At 33.3% G+C, this 22,574-nt stretch overlaps 1 long non-coding RNA gene across 1 annotated transcript in view; it reads left to right on the top strand.

Annotated features, from left to right (window-relative positions):
* Nucleotides 1–22,574, top strand: part of LOC127706532 (uncharacterized) — a 36,555-nt gene that overhangs the window by 4,243 nt on the left and 9,738 nt on the right. The window contains exon 2 of the long non-coding RNA XR_007984526.1: nucleotides 14,853–14,909. This is a non-coding gene — a long non-coding RNA (uncharacterized LOC127706532). The remainder of the gene's footprint in view (nucleotides 1–14,852; nucleotides 14,910–22,574) is intronic.

Raw genomic sequence — 22,574 nt, 5'->3', positions numbered from 1 at the left:
TACCCTTATTTACAATTTTAACCATTTTTTTCCATTTTGTCTATCATCTCGATAACAAAATATCAATGTCCAAAAAAATGATCAGCAAAACAATATTATGCAAACAGCAAAAACTGCCAAAAAAACCACAATTTAAGATCATTAATATTTATATATAAATAGATAGATATGAGCAAAAGCTTTACCCAAAAAAGAAAAATTGCTATAGAATGTAATTTACAAAGATGTTAAAGAATGTAAAATATCTTTTTATGTACAGCTGTTACTCATATATATTTTTACCTTATTACTATTGTGTGTTAGGTCAAATATGTAAATATCGACATGTTATGACGTCATAGGGACCTTTCTGCACTAATAAAAGTGCCCAGATTATATCAACCTGTTCATTTATCAATTGGATTAAAAACGATTTTAAAAGTCTTCATTAAGTTTACCAGTTTGGCAATTTCACAGGCTAAATAATGACGCGTATTATTCCTTTTCTTTTATGGAAAAATGCCAGGTGAGCAATACTGGCTCCCTTGAGCATCACGATTCCTCTTATGCAGTCAGTAATTATTGTCACAACTGCAAAACGTTATATAACTCTCTCTTTGTTTTTCTTTAAGTGTGTAATCTCATAAGATCGTCATCTTAATATTGCAGTTAAGAACAAACTGCCTACAGATATCGCCACAGCAAAGTCTCTTGAGATATTCAAGTCTCAAGTGACCAAAACTTCTAACTAAATCGATCAACAATTTGTTTTTAACCAGTTTTTAATCATGCGCAACTTGCCAGAATATTCATCAGGTTGAATGTGGGCAGTGTTTGGAAGAAGAAGAAGTCTTCTTTCAATATAAATGAAATTATATGTGATCAAAACTCACACCTTTGATACACTACAGCACCAATCGCTTAGCCTCATGTCCAGCGCTCTGGACCACTCGACCACATCCGCTATATAAAAATATAACTTCAATAGTCCTAGTGTTACCTTGTCACGTAAGGCGAATTTACGTAGAGATAGACATAAGACATGTGTTTTTTAAGCGTATATACGTATAGGTATAAAAGATTAACAACACAATGTCATAGTATAAATATCTATCTTATCTATCTATGCATAAAAACATTACAAAAATATAAACATTCATTTGGGGGGAGGGGGAAAATCCCTTCATCTAAACTTAACTGCACTGTATACGAGCTTCGATTGACAAAATTCCTTAACTTACTTTAACAAGAAAACTATTCGCGCTTAAAAAATCCCGTGCTAATACATATCAAATATCAGTGCAGTTAAGTTTAGATAAGGGGTTTTCACCCCCCCCCCCCCCCCCCCGCAATGAATGTTTGTATTTTTGTAATGTTTTATGCATAGATAGATATACTATGCAGTGCTACACACAGCCCTCAAATTTAAAATTTGTATGTTCAACTACTGTTGAGATAAAAACAACATAAAACTCAAGTGGCTGTCAGCATTCATTTAGTAATGACATTTATCACATTTGTAATGTTATCAGTAAAATTAACATAACACAGGTGCTAGAGTGATAATTTCTGCATCCTTTTTGATTATAGTGTGTACACATGACTGGATGGTATTGTTTTTAAAACATTAAATATAATTTCAGATGTATTATAATACACACAATATAATTCATAAAAAATTAAATCATTTCATGACTCTTTATCTTTAAGAGATGAAAAAAATCAACAAACAATAACTGCATAATAATGTGTATAATTAATATGCAAAGTTTAGCATCTTGTTCAAAATTTACTTTACATTTCTGTAAAACAACTCACAGCACAACATCTACTCACAACACTATATAGCCAGAGTACCGTTGTATGTAACAGCCACTATGTTCCGTCAGTTACTTTGTTCCGGCGGAACTTTTCAACTAGTTATTTCGTTCCGATGGAACTTTCCAACTAGTTGTTTTATTCCGAGTGCAGTCGAAAAGTTCCGGAAAAAAGTAGCTAGTTGAAAAGTCCCGGAACAATGTAGCTAGTTGAATAGTTCTGGCGGAACAGAACAACTAGTTACATCGTTCAAAAAATATACCATATTTCGTCCTTTTTGTAGAAACAGGGGGAAGAATTAGTATCAGTATATATAAGAGCAAATCATTAATTTACAAGAATACCCCAACGCACTGAAAGGGGTTTCTTTGGGGACAAATATCCAAAATTTAAGTTGTATTTCATGGCGCACATAAAACGGAATAAGTTGCATTATCATGCAAATTTAGTATTCATGGTACCCTCAAGAGAGGGAAGAATACCCCCTCCTCATGTGGTTCTTTGCATCAATTCTCCAAATGGAACTTCCTGCCTGGTTGATAATTTTGGGCTAGTTTGTTAGTTCCGGTTTTGACTAATTTGGCAAAAAGGAACTTTCTAACTAGTTGATATGTTCCGTTGGAACTTTTCAGCTAGTCACTTTGTTCCGGTGGAACTTTTAAACCAGAGGAAGAACAAAGTAACTAGTTAATAAGTTCCTCCGGAACTTTTCGGCTAGTTAGTTCTTTCCGCCCGGAACTTTCCAACGTCGGAACAAAGGAGCATTTACAAATATTCACCTCCGGGCGAACGATTCATCGGAGTTGGACTTTGGACTCTGGACGCAATCTAGTTTTCACCGACTATGAGTGCCAACGATCAGATTGGTCGTTTTGATCTGCCGCCTGAGGATCAATCAAAACTTTTATCTGTGGAAAATATGATAAAGGATAGACACCTTAGTAAGATTCAATCTCTCTCTATGGCAGAGCTTCGAGCTTTTAATAAACATTTCCATAAAAAAATTATGATAAATGAGATGAAAGCTCTATTACCAGACTTTAGTGATAGTATTATATCAGAGGCCTGTCACTACGTATCAAACGCATTAAACAACGAGAGTCAAAGGGTCTTAGGTGTATTAAAACGTAGTCGCAAGCAAGCACCAATATCAACCAAATTGAGCCGAGAACAAGACAGTGCTGTTCCTAAATTAGTCACTACAACCAATGATGACCTAGATAATCAAATACATAACGATCTGTCTGACTCGTTGGTTAACCTCTGTCTCACTCAAAATGAACCGATAGACAACTGCGAAAACTACGTTAACAACGCTGCTGATTCAGAAAATTTAGACACCAGCCTTACAGCTCTGAAGGAAGCCGTACAGACTTCACAAAGCGGGGGAATAAGTCATTGCATCGACAAGTCAGATGACTGCGTGGTTGATTCATCTTTGCCAAGATCGAAAAAAACTCAAAAGCCCACCGAATCTAACGGAATCAACGAAATGGCTAGCTGCATCTGTAACGCAACAGAAAAAGGCGACATGATACGGTGCGACTGGTGCCGGGACTGGTTTCATGAGAAATGCATGGGCATAAAGAAGAACGAAAAGATTGGTGTCTGGGTTTGCTCGATAGCGAGACTGGCAAACTTTTGACTAATACTTATAAGCTCAGGAAAGCTAAAGTCCATGAAGCTATCAAAAAGAAGGAAAACGCTCTGAAATTGAAACAATTTCATGACAAATGTGTTAATTCCTCCAATAAAGTTAAAGGCTTCTGGGACCTTTTAAAAGGCAAAAATAAGAGTACTGTCCCCAATCAAATTATGAACCCACAGAATAAGTCCGAACTTTTTACGGACGAAAAAGACATAAATGCTGTTTTAAGTAACCATTTTAACTCTTTCGGCAGAGATTCTTCTTTAAAACGCAATATGCAAAATGAGGTTAAGGAATTTCTTTCGAATATAGAAAAAAATGAAGTTTTTCCTGACTCGCATATCTCAGTTAAAATTGACAGAGAGCAGCTAGATAAAATTATAAGAAATCTTCAGTCGCACAAATCTAGTGGTATCGATGAGATTCCCAATGAATTCTTAAAGTTTGGTGGCGATGCACTTGTGGATTCACTTGTTGATCTCTTCACCATTATTACTGACCTCGAAGCTGTACCTGATGATTGGCAAAATGGCATCATCAAACCCATACTCAAAGCTGGGTCTGTCTACGATATTGATAACTATAGGGGGATTACTTTAACGTCTAATGTGTACAAGGTATATTCGAAAATTTTGGAGGAATCTGTAATGACTTACTTAGAAGAAAATAATATTTTAGGCGAGGTTCAGGGGGCATTTAGAAAAAATAGAAGAACAGAGGATCACATTTTTACTCTACAAGGTATTTGTTCTATTCGAAAAGCTAAAAAATATAAAACATTTCTTGCTTTTCTAGACCTATCAAAAGCTTTCGACAGAGTCTGGCGTGATGGCCTTTTCTACTTATTGTGGAAAACCGGCATTCAAGGTAAGTGTTGGAAACTGCTCAAATCACTTTACAGTAATGTATCAAACAAAGTTTTGTTTGGTGATTGTGAAACAGGTTTCTTTGATCAAGAATTTGGCTTAAAACAAGGTTGTATCTTGTCTCCGGCTCTTTTCTCTGTTCTAATGAATGACCTCGTAAGTATGCTCGAAGCCAACAATTTTGGTGCCGAACTATCCTCACAACTAGTGCCTTTGCTGATGATGTAGTCCTTATCGGGAAGTCCGAGGCGGAACTACATCGTCTGCTTGATATAACAGCTACTTTTGCTTCAAAGTGGAATCTAAAATTTAACCAAAACAAATCCAAGGTTATGATAATAGGTAAGCGTATAGATAAAGATAAGAAATGGCAATTAGGTAATCTTCTCCTTGATGAAACCAATGAATACAAATATCTCGGAGTTTATTTTACCCGCTCATTGACTTTTGCCTACCATATAAATTGCTACTTAAAAGATAACTTCGAGCGCAAGCTCAATTATATGACTAAGTTGCTAAATGAGCACGGATCTTTCAATCGTATATCCTTCGGAGATGCCCTCTGGAACTCGGTAATACGGCCATCTATCGCACACGGTTGTGCTGTATGGCTGCCGTCGTCAGTTTCAAGCAAACACATTCTTGAAACTTGGCAATATAAATCGGCGAAATTTATTTTCAGTACTAATATGAATATCCCTAAATCGGCTTTTTTCGTAGATTTGGGTTGGGAACCGATAAATGATTTCCTTGATAGACAAAGGGTATCTTATTTTGCTAGAATTCATGACCTAGATAAGAATAGATTATGTAGAATCATATTTGACGAACTAAAGGGCTTAACGCTACATCGAGGATGGGAATATCCCCAGTATATGAAAAATGTGTTCAATACTGTTGGTCTTGATCATTTTTACAATTCAAATGTTAACCTGAATATTTTTTTTGGAAAGTTTGTTCGTGAAAGAGAATTTCAAGTTATAAGAAATAAAAGCAGTCTAAATGCGTTCTCCAAATTTAACCGTGCGCCTGGTAGACAACCTTATTTGTCAAACTTGCTCGATTTTAAGTCTACACGGTTAAAATTGTTAGCACGAACAAATTGTTTACCCATGAATCAAGTTTTGTATAGAATGAATATGTGCGAGACTCCCATTTGTCAAATGTGTTCATGCAAATCTGAGGAGTCCGTGGAACATTTCGTTCTCGAATGTTCTGAATATTCCCCTATACGAATTAAGTTTTTTGCCGATATCGATGAGTACCTAAGTACTCACTTCACCGACTTTTGCTTCACAGAGTTACCGTCCTACGAAAAAATAAACATACTGCTAGGTGAATATTTCCATAAGGTTGATCCAAATGTTTGTAAACATGTTGACACTTTTAGTAAAAAGATGTTGAGTGAAATGTACACTTACAGGTCTTCGATTTTAGAAAATTAAGCTAACTGTGATTTGCGTGTGCAGTTTAATTGATGTGATCTCTAAATGTTGAGAAGTTATCTTAATATATAATGCTGTTATGTTTTACATGAAAGTTGACTTGTTTTAAAGAGAATCAATTTTTAACTATAATATTGTCCTATGTGTATTTTATTTCATTGTACATTATTCATTGTATATGCTCTTAGACGCATTTGTAGGTACCCTGCCTGCAAGTGCCCCCGTTGTAAAGGGGTAGTTTCTTAATAAATATATATATAACAGCAAAATACAGTTTTATAATTGAACATACATATTTTTCACATCTGTATGACATTTGCATTTTCAAGGTTTATCTTTTCAGTTATTTAGTATTAAACTACTGTAAAAAAAAAGGGGGGGATGAAAAATAAAAATAAAATTTCATTTATAATATATTGTACAAATGATTAAAATATCCATATAAATACAAGGATTCACAATAACCTGTAATTCATTTAAAAAATTACACTAAGGCTATAACAGAATCCCCTTCCTTTGATAAATCAGGACAAATGCAATTGTTCATATTAGAAACAATATTCTTATTCCTAGCTGACCAGTTTTTGCGGTAAATGGTAAATTCTTTGTGCTTAGCGGAGAAGCAGCAGATACTTATCCCTTTTTTCTTAATTAACAATGAGAACTACCTCCCATTATTTGAATCAAAGTGTAAAGACACTAAATCCCAGGATAAAGATTTCAGTATATATGTATATATAAATGTAACAAAAATACAATTTACAAGTTTTTCAAAAAGTACAAATGAAGCAAAATCAGCATGTGCAATGAGTATATCATTTGTCATTATATAAAGGAAACACTCTTGATAATGCATCGTATAATGTCTCAATTCTTTTTGGGAGTTGATGTCCTGTTTTGAACTTTTTTGCGTCTTCCTTTCTGTGGTGTTTCATTCTGCTTCCGTTTTGATGCTTTTTTCTTTCTTGTTTGTTTGGCCAAATTTTTTTCCAATAAAACGTTTGATGGAACTAATATCATACTATTTATATCTTCAACATGAGCTTCTTCTCCAAAATCGAATTCAATTTCACCAGAAACTGATTTTTTAAGACAACCGTCAGCTAAAAAATTAGGAAGTCTAGTATCAGCAGATCCTGCGGTCATTAAATATTTAATATAGCAGATCACATTTAAAGACAACCTTGTTATCACAGAAGATGCTGGTAGCCACAATTTTGGATTCCTAGTATGGTTGTTGTCTTTAATGGTTGGAACTTTAATAGTAATTTGCCTTACTTCCTCAAACGATAGTTCAGAGTGGTTATAAGCCTTGGGACAGTACAAAATCTTCATTAATTCTACATTCAAATTAGAGTCAAATTCAACTTCAATTTTATTGTTGTTGTGCTGTACTTTGACTAAGTTTTCTCACAAATTTTGGTTTTTCATAATAGTCTGTAAGATAGTTGAATGTGATATCCCATAAAATTTTGGGAGAAAGTCATTTCCACCAAGTGACAAAAAAATGGACATTTTGATTCGAATGTAAGGGTCATTCCAGGCCTGTTCAAGAATCTGGAGGATTTCTGTTATATTGTATACATCCATTACAGATCCAGGTTTTTGTAAAACAATATGCACAGGATGAAGATATTTTCCATCAACTGATCGTGGCCACATAAATGAAAGTGTAAACATGTGAATTGTATTTGCATCAATGTCGCCTTATGATAGAAAACTTACACAAGACTTGCCAGGTTTTAAATCTGGAAGGTATTGGAGGAGCCAATCTACTTGCGCCATCTCTACTTCCCCTTTGCACTGTTTTATATCTTCTAATGTATGAATTGATGATTCTCCCAAAAGACTAAAGTTATACTGAATAGGGCTTGTATATATTTCGCATTGGCATTCTTCCGAAATACAGTTACACTGTGACAAATGGAGCTCACTATCAAAATCAACGACTATATTTCTCTGGAACTTCAGGTCTGCTGCATTACTTGCCAAATATGTACTTATCAAACGTTTACCCTCAGTTGTTGTTATAATTGTTGTCTTGTCAAATTTTGTTGCGCTCAGAATTTCTTCTTTCGTTTTCAAATGTGAAATTGGATAGGTTTGTGTCTTCTGCCTTTGGGATCTTGATGCAGCTTTAAACTCATCTGGTGTAAAGGTATATTTTTCCTCACACACTACTAAACGTTGGAGTGAAGGAGCGATATTTAAAATCTTGTTGATAATGGATTTTTCAACATATTCTAAGTAGAGTTTCCCATCTACAGAGCGTGTCTTAAACTTTACACCAGCAAACTCGACGGTTGCATGAGTTGCTGCTGAAAAAAATGAACTAGGTAAAGCAGTTTGTCCAAGTAGTAGAAAATTACTCAGGTCAGCATTATGTTCACTGGAGGTCTTGTTAATTATAGATAAGCTGTGTTTTATTTCATCAAGTAAAGCTTTTTGAATTCCAGTTGACTTCTGAACTTTGGGTTTTGAACAATCAGAATTCATAAATGCCTGGCACGCATTCATTTCTGAACTTAAACTATCTACTATTTTATGTTGTCGGGTTACTGTCTTTTTGCGTTTACTTTCTTTGACATCCCTTTCACTTTTGATCAGTGATTCTTGCTTTGTATCAGTCCTTCTGATAGTAACACCTTTCGTAACCTTCAGTTTTTTCAACAGTTCTTTAGGACCTTCAATTGTCACAACATCTGGGATATCACACTTCTGGTATCCAAACAATTCAAAAGATGCAATATATTTTGTTATCAAGTACTTTCCTGCTTCATATGTAGCTGAATCAAGCCATGTCTCGGGCAAAATATTTGTTGGCATTGAATAAACATTTACAACTTTAATGTCCTCGTCTGTTGATAGGGCATTCTGTCGTAGGATCAAACGTGCAATTCTAAGGATATAGTTAATGTCAGTTTGGTTTAATGAAAGACCAAGTAAATTGTTCCGCTTATGAGCACTACTTATTTCCTCCCTAGTCTCATTTAAACTTTTTGTACTATTGCTTGCATCATGGGCTTCATTCAAAGAGTCTATTAAAGCCATTCTTGGCACAACAGATGACATTGTTGCTCCAGATCTAAAACTCTTTAGAACATCTTTGTGGTCTAGTTCTCTCTGGGTGTCCAAACCAAAATTGTATGGACTTTTCTGATGTGTTGTTGTTGTGAACAAAGCAGCCTTCACATTTTGATAAAATTTACCAGATTTGTAATGTTCGTGTAATAGATTAACTGCATAGGCTGCATATGACGTAGAACCGTTAAGAAATGCAAAAGGTAAAGACATCTTAACTGCTGCTAACATTAGAGAATATCCTTCTTACCACCAAGTCGCTCAGCAAATGATAATGCACTTATCTCTTCACTGTGATTCAACATTTCAGTATGTAGCATAAATGTAGCATTTTGTGACTTTCCATATTCTAAAAAATTCTCAAATCGATCATTCCATTTCATACAGTTAGCATTCTCATTCTGCAAATCATCTTTCATGGCATTTTGTTCTTCAAGCTGTAAGGTTTTCAAAAATTTTGTAACAAAAGCAACCCTCAGAGCAATGGATAAACGTCTTACGTATTTGGATGCCATATTGATGTGCTCGGCTGATATGAGTTTTTTTCCAGTCATTGAATTCCTCATCTCTCATATATTTTAATATTTCTATAATACCTGCATTCCTGTAAGCAGTACAAAAGTTTGTTATCTTTGATTTACGCAAATGTAGTATTGGAAATTCGGGAAGAAAATTTGAAATTTTTTGGATGAAGACAAGAGTTTTAGCAAATTACTGCCTATTTTTTTGTCAGGAGCAAACAGAATTTTCAAACCACCACGTGCAGCATCATTAGAATTAACCTTTGTCATTATGTCATCAAGTACCTCCCTAAGTTTCTGTATATCGTCATCTCTGCCTGTTGCAGGGGGTGGGTGTCTTGTCAACATCGGAGGTGATTGATGTTGCCTAAATCCAAATCTCCCTGCAACCAGGTCATGGTTAATTGTTGAACTTCTGCTTGTTACCACTTCATCTGTACTTTGTACATTTTCATCTTCATTTTCTGACTAAACAGACTCTTGTGTATTAGCATCGGTGGATTGATCCAAAGGTTTAAAATAAGAGTCCAAATTGTCTAATTCTGTGTCAGATGTTATTTTGATCTCAACATCTTCAAAAATGTTCTGCAAGTAGATTTCTTCTTCAATATCTATCTCTTCTGCTGTTGATGCGTCTTCACTATTCTCATCTTCACTTAAACATACTTCATAATCAATTGTTTTGTCTTCGTCATTTTGAGATGATGAACAGTCACTACCTTCAGAATCTGTTTCTTGCACTAATTCTTCGTGAATCTGAAACAAAATGTTGCCTGTTTAATATGTATCTTTCTTTTAACAACTGTTGTCTTATGATTGTTTGTAATAAACTACCATTTCACCCTTTCAAAGCCTCTTTCTTACCTTCCTAGAAAAAGCAATCAATAAATCTTTTAAATAATTTTCTTAAACAAAAACAATATTGATACATTGTACTTTAAGTATTTTTTTCTGGTAAAAAATAATTGTTGTGTATGCATTTTCTTTAATATAGAAATGACATGCCACCAGTTGATGATGTGTGTAATACAAAACAAATCATGCAAATGTAATGCATTTAACAAACATAACATATTGTTGTCCAAATATATATTTTTTTAAGATATAACACAATCGTCTTGAAGGCAGTTTTTTTTCCCCAAAGATTTCTTATGTAGCATGAAATTACCTCAATATCCCCAATATCCTCCGGTTGAATATCCAATGCTGCAAAAGATCTCTCTAATGTATCATTTTCACAAACTTTTCTTTCCAAACCACCTAGCTGTAGAAATTCATCGTCATCTAAAATTTAGAGTTAAAATGAAAACTATTAAATTCTATTTTTTTAATTGGTTTACTGTATTTATTTAGCTTAAACAGGCAGAATGATAAAGACAAAAGGGAAATTTGGAATCACTGGAAATAAAAAGAGGACATTAGAAATAAGTTAATGTAGCATGTGTCCATGGGACACGGATGGTTGCCCCGTTTGGATTTAATGTAAAGGGGCATAACTCCATAACGGTAAAAGTGATGCCACCCAAATTCAACTTGATCTGAGTTTTGTGGTAATAAGCATTGTGTGTATAAGTTTCATAACATTTTGTTAAGTCAAACTGAAGTTAAAGAACGGAAATCAATTATAAATGGGCGGACAGGGTAAACTTTAATGCCACCTCTGCTACAGTGGAGCCATTTAAATACTTGCAGGGATTTTTGCTGTTTCATTCCATTTGAATAAGTACTACTATAAACAACTTCATGCTCTAAGCATGAATGAGTTAATCATTGTGTACATTCATGTTTGCTTGAGCATTGATGAGTAGAATTAATAGCAGTGTCCATGTTGGCCTAAATTACAGAATATATACCAAGTGATCCATGTGTTATGGTACCTGGTTTACGTCAGTGGTGTGAAGCTAGTATTGTTTTTGTGATGAAATGTATTACCTTTCTTTGAATTGCTAGACAGAAACTTTTTTTTATGATTTGTCATTTTGGGTTTTTCCATACGTAGAAAGTGCTGTCTTTTTTTAAAAATTGTTTTAATTTTACATCATAATATTTTATGAGATATGGCTTTGAAAGATTCCAGCATTAGTTGATTCTTTTCAAGTACACTTCAACCATTCCTTAAAATGGGATTGAGATTACAAATCTACAAGTTATTTTGAAATGTATACTAACCTTCAGCAATCTGTTTCCAAACATCAAATAATGTCCATGTCATCATATTTCTGAATCGTGTAAAACAGCTTTCTTCCTCTGGTAGCAGTGATAGAATTCTATGGTTAAAATCTTCTTTTGTGAGTATTTGGTCAATTTTGCATGGACAACAGTTAGATTGGTCACAGATATTTTGATCATGCCATTTTTCTTCTATCTCTAGTGAATTTATAGGTACACCTTTTATAGTTATAGGCAGTGTGCATAGCTGCATTGATCTATTTTCACCCGGATTGGGGTCTGAATGATACTTCAGCCGTACTAAGTTGTCCATCATTACAACTATCAAACACTCCTGTAAAGATACCAGATTGTTTCTCATTCCTGCCAATGTTTGGTATTTCATGGGGTACCTCCGGATATAGGTATTGTAGTTGCAGATGTCATCTGCAGCTTTCTGTTTTAATTTCATTTCTGCAGAATTCAGACTAAGAGTAGCACCACTACTTGATGAAATGCTGAACACAGTACCAACTGATTGGTAATTCAAGGCAAGTTCTTGTGTATTAAGATCTTGTAAAACTCCACAGTAGTTTCTATTAGTAAGATTCAAGAGTGTATCATATATACTATAAAGTTTTAAAAGTTTTGTCTTCACAAAATTTTATAATTCAGATGACCTGTCTAAGCTTTTCTGGTTGACAAAAGATTCACGTAATAATTGTACTGACAATGGTACATCAAGTGACCATTCTTGTAACAAATTGACATTTTTCCAATGCAATGAAGCTGATGGTTTATTATCACTTATGTGGCATTCTTCACATTGTGGAATATTTTCAGGAATATCAACATCTGGTTTTGTTGCTAGATCAGGTAGTCTGTAAGCAAATATAATGCTCTCTGGAAGACCTGTTTGTTGGAACTCCTCTAAGAACTTAAAACGAGCTATTTTGCCATTATCTGCTAGGAAAGAGGCAAACGTGCCTGGTTGTAATAAAATAATTCAACCACATTTAAGGTCATGCTTTCGGTTTAAGTGCAGCTGAATAGTTTGAATCAGTTCTTCATTATTCAAACAGTGCTCATTTTTCAACTCAGCAAAGACATGCCAGGAGAATTCGTGTTTACATTTGTTGATACAATTTGACACAACAACTTTCTCAATCTCATTTTAAAATAAATCTGTAAGCTCAAACTCTACCTTCTTGACGATGTGAACTTTTTCAGAATATAACTGAATTTCTTCATTTTCAGAAGCAGTGTTCTGTCTTTTTTGTCTTGATTTTATAGTTCTTTTTGGTGTCCGATTTATAGATTTTGTTATCTCTTTGACCGCATCTATGTTTTGAAGAAAGTTATATTTTGCTGCAAGTTGTTCCTCAAACTCTGCATATTCAGCTTCTTCAAATTCAAGTAAAAAATGGTTTTCAAAGAGACAAATTTTAATCCACTCATTTTTAATAAAATCAGATTTATATTGTTTATGAAGTGAAGATATTTTATCTTCATCTATTGATATTTCATTGTAAACAACATTCTGTAATTTTGAATAACTAAAATTTTTCGAAGCTATGACTTTGTACAAGTCTTGTGTATTTTGTAAGCAGAATTCATCTCGTTTTGGAGTAAGCTTACTCTGTATTTGAAGTACAATCTCACTGCATATCTGAAGCTGGTCACAGTGGTTAAAGATGTATCGAAGGAAAGATGTAACATTGATAAATGGTTCACTTTCTTTTTCCAAAACGCCAAACTTGTGTCCCTTAAATTCTTTTAAAATATTGAATCGCTTGATTTCTTTAATATGATCTGTAATAGTATGATGTTGTCTAAGGAATTGGAGAATGTCTTTAAGAGATATCCAGGTAAAATTGTTCTCGGAAAATAGCTTTGTTGATAATTCCCGGAGTAAAGGGACATTTTCAAACATGTTTTACCCAAGACTATCAGTTCTAAAACAATAGAAATATTGTCAATTTCTAATCAGAAATATTGAAAACCAAAATTTATGTGAAGCAGTTTAAACATGCACAGTCTACTTAATTTAAAGTTTAAAACATAAAATAATAGAAATTATCTATAATTATTATCAAACTTTTCAGTCAATTCATAAGAAATAAATTTTGATCCGCAACAGAATACATTCAGGCATTTTTTCCTAAATTTTATAATTATTTATATAAATTTCATTTTTTTTCAACATGTGCGTAAAATTAATAATCTTGAAAATACTTACTTTTCAACTTTCTCTCTAAATTTTTCATAAAGTGAAATCTCCATCTTTGACAAGACCGGTAGTGTTTACATTATTGGGAGTCATATTACACACACCATGCCATTTGGTACATAGTAAAACTTTTAACAGATAATAATTGAAAACAATAATATATCTAATTGAAAGTGACAAGTATTTAGATAATACTAGCTAATCTGACATTTAATACAAGATCAAGGAGCGCTCCAGAACCAGAATAGCGACAGATAGAGGGCTGTGTGGTAGACTGTATGACATTGTTTGGTTAATCATTTATACCTATTCATACTCAATATATCTACGCACTGCGACAAATATTGACCAATCCGAAATATCATATATTTAAAACATAAACCTGTTTATCTAATATAAACACCAATAGATGACCACTATAAAGACACACACTCACGTGTCTTTGTTTACATAAATAGAAACACGTGTATGCTCAACTCTAATAAATACATCTATGTTCTTTTTGGAGACGTTTCCGTCAAATCATGTATATCCTGGTACTGTAACAATAGTAACAGGATAGAAAAAATGTATATTTATGAATGCTGTTGTGAAATAACTTCTCCATTTTATGCAGTGATAATCACGTATTTGCACTTTTTATTAGTATAATATTGCTGTCATTAATAAAAATTTTGGTAACAGCATAGAAAGAGTAAGATAGGGTAGGCACAAAATGTCTTGAATTTTATTTACAAATTATTTAGTTCTTCTCATGTAGTTTTTGTCAATTCTTGTCCATCCATGAAGATTTATATATCACCCTACTGTCCTCAAAAATCCATTTAACAAACACTCATGTCTTCCGACAAACTATAATCTCCCCTAGAAAAATAAAAAAAAGATCCTAATGACAAATAGCGACTAAATTAATATATAAATAGTGTTTAGTTTTCAACGTAAGAGCTTTTATTCGATCGTATTATCCAAACTTGAAAGTGAAATACAGAAAGTGTTTTTGAATTCAGCAAAATTGGATTTGGTTTAATTGTTTGAATCTGATCCCTGTGTATTATTTTATTCATATCATAGAAATGTTATGTCGTTTCGTTCTTCTTATGAAAATTTTCATGGTAGTTTTAGATGACACAGTAGCTGAACAAGAAAAGAAAAGATTAATACACTTAAATGATGGTAAGTGGATATTTGAATACCAATAAGTTTAATTCCTCTTGAGTTTCTCTGATTTTAAGCTCACCTTTCCCAAAGAAATGTGAGCTTTTGCCATCACTTGGCGTCCGTCGTCGTCGTCGTCGGTCCGTTATAAACTATTTCAAACATCTTCTCCTCTGAAACTACTGAATCAATTCCAACCAAACTTAAGCTGAATGATCCTTAGAGTATTTAGAATAAAGTTTGTGTTTAATTTTCTGTTTCGTCAAGAAACATGGCCGCCATGGCTAAAAATAGGACATAGGGGGTAAAATGCAGTTTTTGGCTTATATCTCAAAAACTAAAGCATTTAGAGCACTCTGACATGGGGTTTAAATGTTCATTAGGTCAAGTTCTATCAGCCCTGAAATTTTCAGATGAATCTAACAACCCATAGTTGGGTTGCTGCCACTAAATTGGTAATTTTAAGGAAATTTTGCAGTTTTTGGTTATTATCTTGAATATTATTATAGATAAAGATAAACTGTAAACAGCAAAAATGTTCAGCAAAGTAAGATCTACAAATAAGTTCAATGACCAAAATTGTCAATTGACCCCTTAAGAAATTATTGCCCTTTAAGGACAATTTTACACAATTTGTTTTATCATGTTTTCTAACTTTAAAAAATCTTCTCCACTGAAACTGCTGAACCAAATTAAACCAAACTTAAGCTGAATGATTCTTAGGTTATCTAGAATAAAGTTTGTGTTTTATTTTCTGTTTCCTCAGAAAACATGGTTGCCATGGCTATAAATAGAACTTAGGGTAAAATGAAATGCAGTTTTTGACTTATATCTAAAAAATTAAAGCATTTAGAACAAATCAGACAAGAAGTAAAAGTATTCATTATGTCAAAGTCTACCTGCGCTGAAATTATCAGCCAAATCGTGTATTTGATTTTTAGTTTATTGCTGAAATTTTGCAGTTTAAATTTTGCAGTTTTCGGTTATTATCTTGAATATTATTATAGATAAAGATAAACTATAAACATCAAAAATGTTCAGCAAAGTAAGATCTACAAATGAGTTTCAATGACCAAAATTGTCAATTGACCCCTTAAGGAGTTATTGCCCTTTAAAGACAATTTTTCAATTTGTTCACCTAGTTTGCTTATTTAAAAAAAATCTTCTCCTTTGAAACTACTGAATCAATTTCAGCCAAACTTGGGCTGAATGAGTTTCAGAGTATCTAGTATAAATTTTGTATGTTATTTCCTTGTACGTCAAGAAACATAGCCACTATGGCTAATATGGAACAAATGCATTTTTTTTTTTTTTGGCTTTTGAAGAAAATATGACAGATACAAAGAACATTAAAATTGCATTTTTAAGCCACTCATTAATATATGTTGAAAAGCAAAAAATAATCATTGATGAAAGATTTATGCAAAAAATTACAGGTGAGCGATTCAGGCTCCTGAGAGCCTCTTGTTATTTTATCAAAAGTGACGTATTGTTTTGTTTACTAAAGACACTTCAATAACCAGAGGCTCTAAAGAGTCTGTGTCGCTTACCTGCATCTTCAACAATGGCCACTTTTTTGGTTATAAAACATCTTGAAAGGGCAATAACTCTATAAAGGGTTAGCTGATAATTTCAGAAGATTTGTAGATCTTGTCTCGCTGATCATTTTTGCTTTTTAAAGTTTCTATATATCTATTATAATTTTCAAGATAATAGGCAAAAATGCAAAAAACAAATTGATAAAAATCGTCATTTAAGATCAATAACTCCAATAACGAGATCTTTTTGTAGATCTTGTCTTGTTGCTAATTTTTCATGCTATAAGTTTCTCTCTATCCATCAAAGTTTTCAAAATAATAGGCAAACATCAAATTTGACATTTAATGGCAATAACTCCTATAAGAAAACGTCTGACAGTTTTGACGCAAATGAACAACATTCTGGTCATTTCTGCCCCAGTCAGGTTTTCTCTATTCACAGCGCTTTTCAAGATAATCGACAAAACTTGCATTTTACCCCTATGTTCTATTCTTAGCAATGTCGTACTGTGAGCTTAACATAAATGTGAGTGGTCTTTGAGTAAAATTTCTGCAAAATCATATGCAGTTTGGCCTATTTCTGCTTTTTAACAACATCAATGCTGTGTCTGTACCTTCGTCTCACGGTGCTGTTTTGATTAACAGCCTATAAGCGCGACGCATGAAAAGGAAAATTATCAAGCATAAGAATTTTCAATAGTTGATCGTTTTTCGATTTTCACCATTGCATTGTCAGTTTGTTTTCGACTTATGATTGTAAATATCTCTCTGATATCTTTCGCCTCTCTTTTGCAATCCCATGAAAGTTATGAAAATTATAAAAGAGGGTTTTATCATTATAGCACTGAGGCCATAAATATTTAATTGTAGCAATATTTGTATGGTGTAGGTCTTTTGCAAAAGATCTGTCATACACATATTATACATCTGCCCTAAGCAATCGGTTGATTCAATGGAAAGACCGTTTAGTCCACCATTTTTTTCAACTTCAAAAGGTAAAGTTTAAATGCAATTAACCAAAAAGTTTGTTAAATAATACCGACAGGGAGAGGGAAAATTATTCATTAGGCACAAAATGCAAATTTTGAACAATGTTGAAGGAAACTGTCGTAGTTTCAAACTTATCCTATATAGCAATCACAGGCACTTGTCTCAGAAAAAAAAATTCCTATATACCTTAATATAATGTTATTTTAAGGTATATAGGATTTTTTTTCTGAGACAAGTGACTGTGATATCAATCCATGACAAAAATGACTAGGTTTCATGTATGGGAAACTTAATTTAGAACAAATAATACAAATATGTCGAAAATAGAAGGTGCACATCTTCAATATGTGAGAAATCGCAATGGCTGAATAATGTTGAAGGAAGCCTGTGGGAGTTTACATAACACAAAATAGCTACGATCGATGACAAAATGAATAAGTTTCACAGAGAAAAAACTATTCAAATCTATCTTAAATAGGAGATCCACATTTACAATCTGTGTGCAAAGTTTGATAAAAGTTGGAGGCGAATTTGTAAGGTACGCAAGACACACAATAGGTACTGTAAACCAACTAATTTTCGCGAGCGATTTATTTTCGCGACTTTCGCGAGTAGTAAAATAACGCGAATATAAATCGTCGCGAATATGTAAAACTTGGAAGTTTCCTTATTTAACTGCATCAATCAAAGAGGTAGGGCCATTTTCCCGTGAGTTTTTTCATTTGATTAGCTAGGTAAATCATGTTTTTAAATAGACATTTGCGGAAACTAGGCCTATACCTAGGATTACATTTAGACTTACGATTACGGTTGACGAAAAACAAGGGGTCCTCTCAAAATAAAAAAAAATAAACCCAATTGAGATACATAGTAAAATGAAATGATATTTTGTTTTATCATGTAAATAAGTCTTTTCGACGACACACAAATGCAGAAACTTATAGTCACAACAGATGTGAATCGGCACAAAGTCTCCATAACTTTGTGTTTTTTTTTTTAATTCTCCGATGGCGTGGTCAACCTCTACTCTATAGTGTGTAATATGTCTATTTAATTTTCTGCACTTCTTCTGCATATTCTAGGTTTGTCTTATGTAAGGTGTCAATACTGGATATCTGTTGGATATATTTTGTCGCCTAGCAAAATCAGCTCAGTCAGGAAAGGTAATTCTTGTCCTATATTTCTCATCAACATATATTGCTGATGCCAAAGGAATCCGCACTCAATATAACATATCCTATCTTCGTTCAATATTACAACTTGAGCGTGAATGTAGTGACAATGTCTGTGTCCTGAGAAATACTGTTCCTGTGGTTCCGTTATCGGTCACAAACTTTCAGTCGATAGCCCTACTGCAAACGGAAGTTTTGGCCACTCACCTTACAAGTTCTGCCAATCATCCAAAGAAGGCCAATAAATAAGACGGTTATATGTTTCTTGAAATAGGTATACATGTATTTGTTTCGTCTTTGGTAGTCGAAACACTAACGTCAACTATTTCAGAATACGGGTTCGATTGTAACCATAATATAAAAGAAGAATTCTTTTGCCCGGGCAAAGCTTATTATCCCGACCGGTTCTCTGTCTGAAGAGATCATTAACATCGGCTACAATTTGAAGTAACGTTTCAGGAGTTTCACCTGTAAAAGGAATATCATTTGCTTGCAAAACAAGTGAACACATCTCTCCCATTCCAAAAGTGTACATCATTACCTATAATATTTCCCTGATTGTAACAGATTGGCCGTCGGTGGTCAAATAGGACTTCCAGGGCTAGAATCAGACGACGAATGAAATGTCACGGAACCATAACATCTGGTGGAGTCTGCATCAGGGCAGGTAAAGCTACCATGATGGTTAATCTGGGTTCTTCATAACAGGGGAAATAAAATAAATGCACGAAATACACTTTTGATTTATTCATTTTCCCTATTAATAGTTCCACTCGCTTTACAAAAGTGGGTGGTATATTGTAATTGGGAGTCGTTCGTCTTTTATACGATTACACTTTTGTATCCGCCACTGCTCCCTAAACAACTTAAATAGTGTGTGATTTTTTTTTAGATAATGTTTAAATCTTGCCAAATAATATAAACGGTATTTTTCTACTGTTTTTAACGTTAACGATACATGTAGTAAATATCACGTTGGCGATTGTTTTTAATATCAGCTTATAATTTATTCCTAATGAAATATGAAACTATCTCGTTATAAATGATGTGTCATGTGTTTGATTAAGATTCGGATCCAATTGATATTCGTGTGCATTCAAATATCTATACAAGCAAAGAGCATGTACTAAGTTAAGAATTATGTAATACAATTTTATTTTATAACACATGATTACTTTATTTCTAAAGAAATATAAGAAAAAATCATCGTTTAAAAAAGTTGTTTGACTTTCAAAAATCTAAAATTGGGTTCATAGACATCCGTGCACTTTAAAAGACAACCTGAATGCTTTAAGAATATTTAAACGAAATTCTTGTGAACTCTGACAAATGAGGATAATGTGACAAACCACAATATAAACTGAATCAAGTTGACGCTAATGATAGTCGAAAATTACCATTTGGCGACTGACGGTAAATGGCATTTCAATATCTTGAAAGATTTCTAGGATCACATATTACAACACGGGCCCGTATATGTAAAGACGAATATATATCTGCTTTATATTTTCATTGCATTGTAAGATATTTGTTGTTTTACATTTCTAATTGATCTCGTTAGACCGTCATAAAACAATTTATAGTAACAGAACTTATTAGAATGCATCAAACTGACAAGTTGTCACAGCAAGCTAAGATGGTCAGATAGGGGAAACTGAGTAGAAAAAAATCTAGACAAAAACAAACAAAAATCATATTAAACGTAAAAACCACGAAGAGCCACTGGTCTGACAAGTGTTTTAAACTGGTCTGAGTTGTATTTCAAACTGGTCCGAGCTGTTTTTAAAAGTGGTCCGGGTTATCTTTAAATTGGCCCGAGATTTCACCTCAGGCTGCTAAGAAACCATTTTTTACCGATATTTCGTTGAAATCCCGTTGTTCAACTATAGAAAAACATCATAGGAGTTAGTCTTTGTTTTGAACCGACGGTTTATATTTTCATTTTGAAACGACCCAAAATCTAAATGCTACCTGTAAGTGTAATTGTAATCCTAATCATAGGTGTATAACAGTTTCCGCAAATGTCTACTAGAGATTTCCAATAAAATGACTTTACTCGACATAACCGACCTAACTCACCTAACTCAACATATTTCGTCCTATTGCATTGAAGCATGACGGAGGGGAGCATACACTGCATGCACTTTTTGCTTTTAGAACACGCATTTTTGCTGATATAGACTTAATGTAAAAATCAATCCCAACTACTTTTTTTAATCTTTAAATATTTTGAATGATTTTATTGACAAAAATATTTTAATGGAATACTTAAGCTATCAACTTGTAATCAAATACACCCATCATTTCTTGTCATTTCACTTGACCCATATTTCAGTTCTTCTCAAAATGTGAATTTTTAAAATTACCAAATAAAAATTTAGCATGAAAATATTAAAATAATGAAATCCGAAGCGAGAAGTTTATCTCTTATTTTGCTTTTAAAAGTTTTAACGTTTAAAAAGTAGATTCCAACACACCCGAATGTAAAAGGTGTACGCGACTAACTTAAAAAAAATTAATTTCTATAATTAATTCAAGTTATTTGACAGAAATTTATATCATTGATACATTTATCAAAATGTGTTTTTTTAGTCTTCAACTATAATAATGCATGGGACGAGGTTTTTGTCCATGTATACCTAAACGTGTATTCGCTGAGACAGGGGTAGAGGGCGTACTCCCCCCTCCTTTCGATCGCAAAATAATTTTGAAAATCGCACGTTTTCCACGTTATCTATACAAATGTTTAGTATAAAATCGTCTATTTTTTTTTCGCGTTGCTCCGCTCGGCAGTATAAATTCAATTATCGGGAACTATGCCCTCTTTCAAATATCTTAGATCCGGCCATAATCACAAATTGTATGGCACAAAAAAAAATGATTGTCGTTTGACTTTGATAAATACGTTTTGAAAACAACAATGTTTGAACATTAATTTAGACATCTCGCACGAGATTTAAAAGTTTAAGACTACAAACTGAATTGGATTTTTTTCCTTGATTTAGAGCTCACTTAACACGGAAATGTGATACTGGCGTGTAATCTAATGGACACATATTCTCGTTTCTGATGTTTCTGTTGATATAAATATTCATTTATTTAGCTATATATATTTTCACTAACAAATAATCATGTATCTTTTACTGATTAATTGGAAACTACATATAATCTGCTATACAGTTATGAACACTAATGGTCCTACAGACACTCTGTGCTTTTGACATGACACAAGGTCTTGCTTTTCCAGAGTTTTTATGTACTTTTTTACTTAATTTATGATATGTACAAAAAAGAAGATGTAGTATGATTGCCAATTCGACAACTCTTCACAAGAGACCAAATGACAGAGAAATTAACAACTATAGGCCACCGTACGACCTTCAACAATGAGCAAAGCCCATACAGAATAGTCAGCTATAAGAGGCCACAAAATGACAAATGAAAAATAATTACAACTATAAAACTAACGGCCTAATTAATGTACAAAAAATGAACGAAAACACAGCAACAATCGATAACCACTGAATTACAGGCTCCTTACTTGGGACAGTCACATCCATACATAATGTGGCGGGGTTAAACATGTTAACGGTCCCTCTTACCTAATACAGTGGTATAACAGTACGAAATAATTGATTAATATTCTAGACTGGATAATTATTCTGTATTTATTAGTTGTAGTTGTTTTTAAGATAGTGTTCAGTAGCTGTGAATACTCTAAGATCGGTACATGGAGTTTATTTGGAAATACTAGTAATTGCTGTTTTTGTGCTTCGTTTTAGTCGGACGAGTCAATCCCTTTCTAATTGTTTTAATTGTGAGTAGACATGATCATTTGATAAACATACTTCTATGATCTCTATTAGCTTTAACTTGGACATTTATAAAAACTATACACAGAAAAGAGATGCATGCGTAAAATAAGTTCTCGACAAAAACACGGTAAAATCCGCATATTTGACTTTCATATACTTTTTTGGAGG

The sequence above is a fragment of the Mytilus californianus genome, unplaced genomic scaffold, assembly GCF_021869535.1.
Source record: "Mytilus californianus isolate M0D057914Y unplaced genomic scaffold, xbMytCali1.0.p SCAF_1, whole genome shotgun sequence".
Taxonomy (NCBI): domain Eukaryota; kingdom Metazoa; phylum Mollusca; class Bivalvia; order Mytilida; family Mytilidae; genus Mytilus; species Mytilus californianus.
Note: the sequence above shows the minus strand (reverse complement) of the source record. Positions and strands in the feature narration are given on the sequence as shown.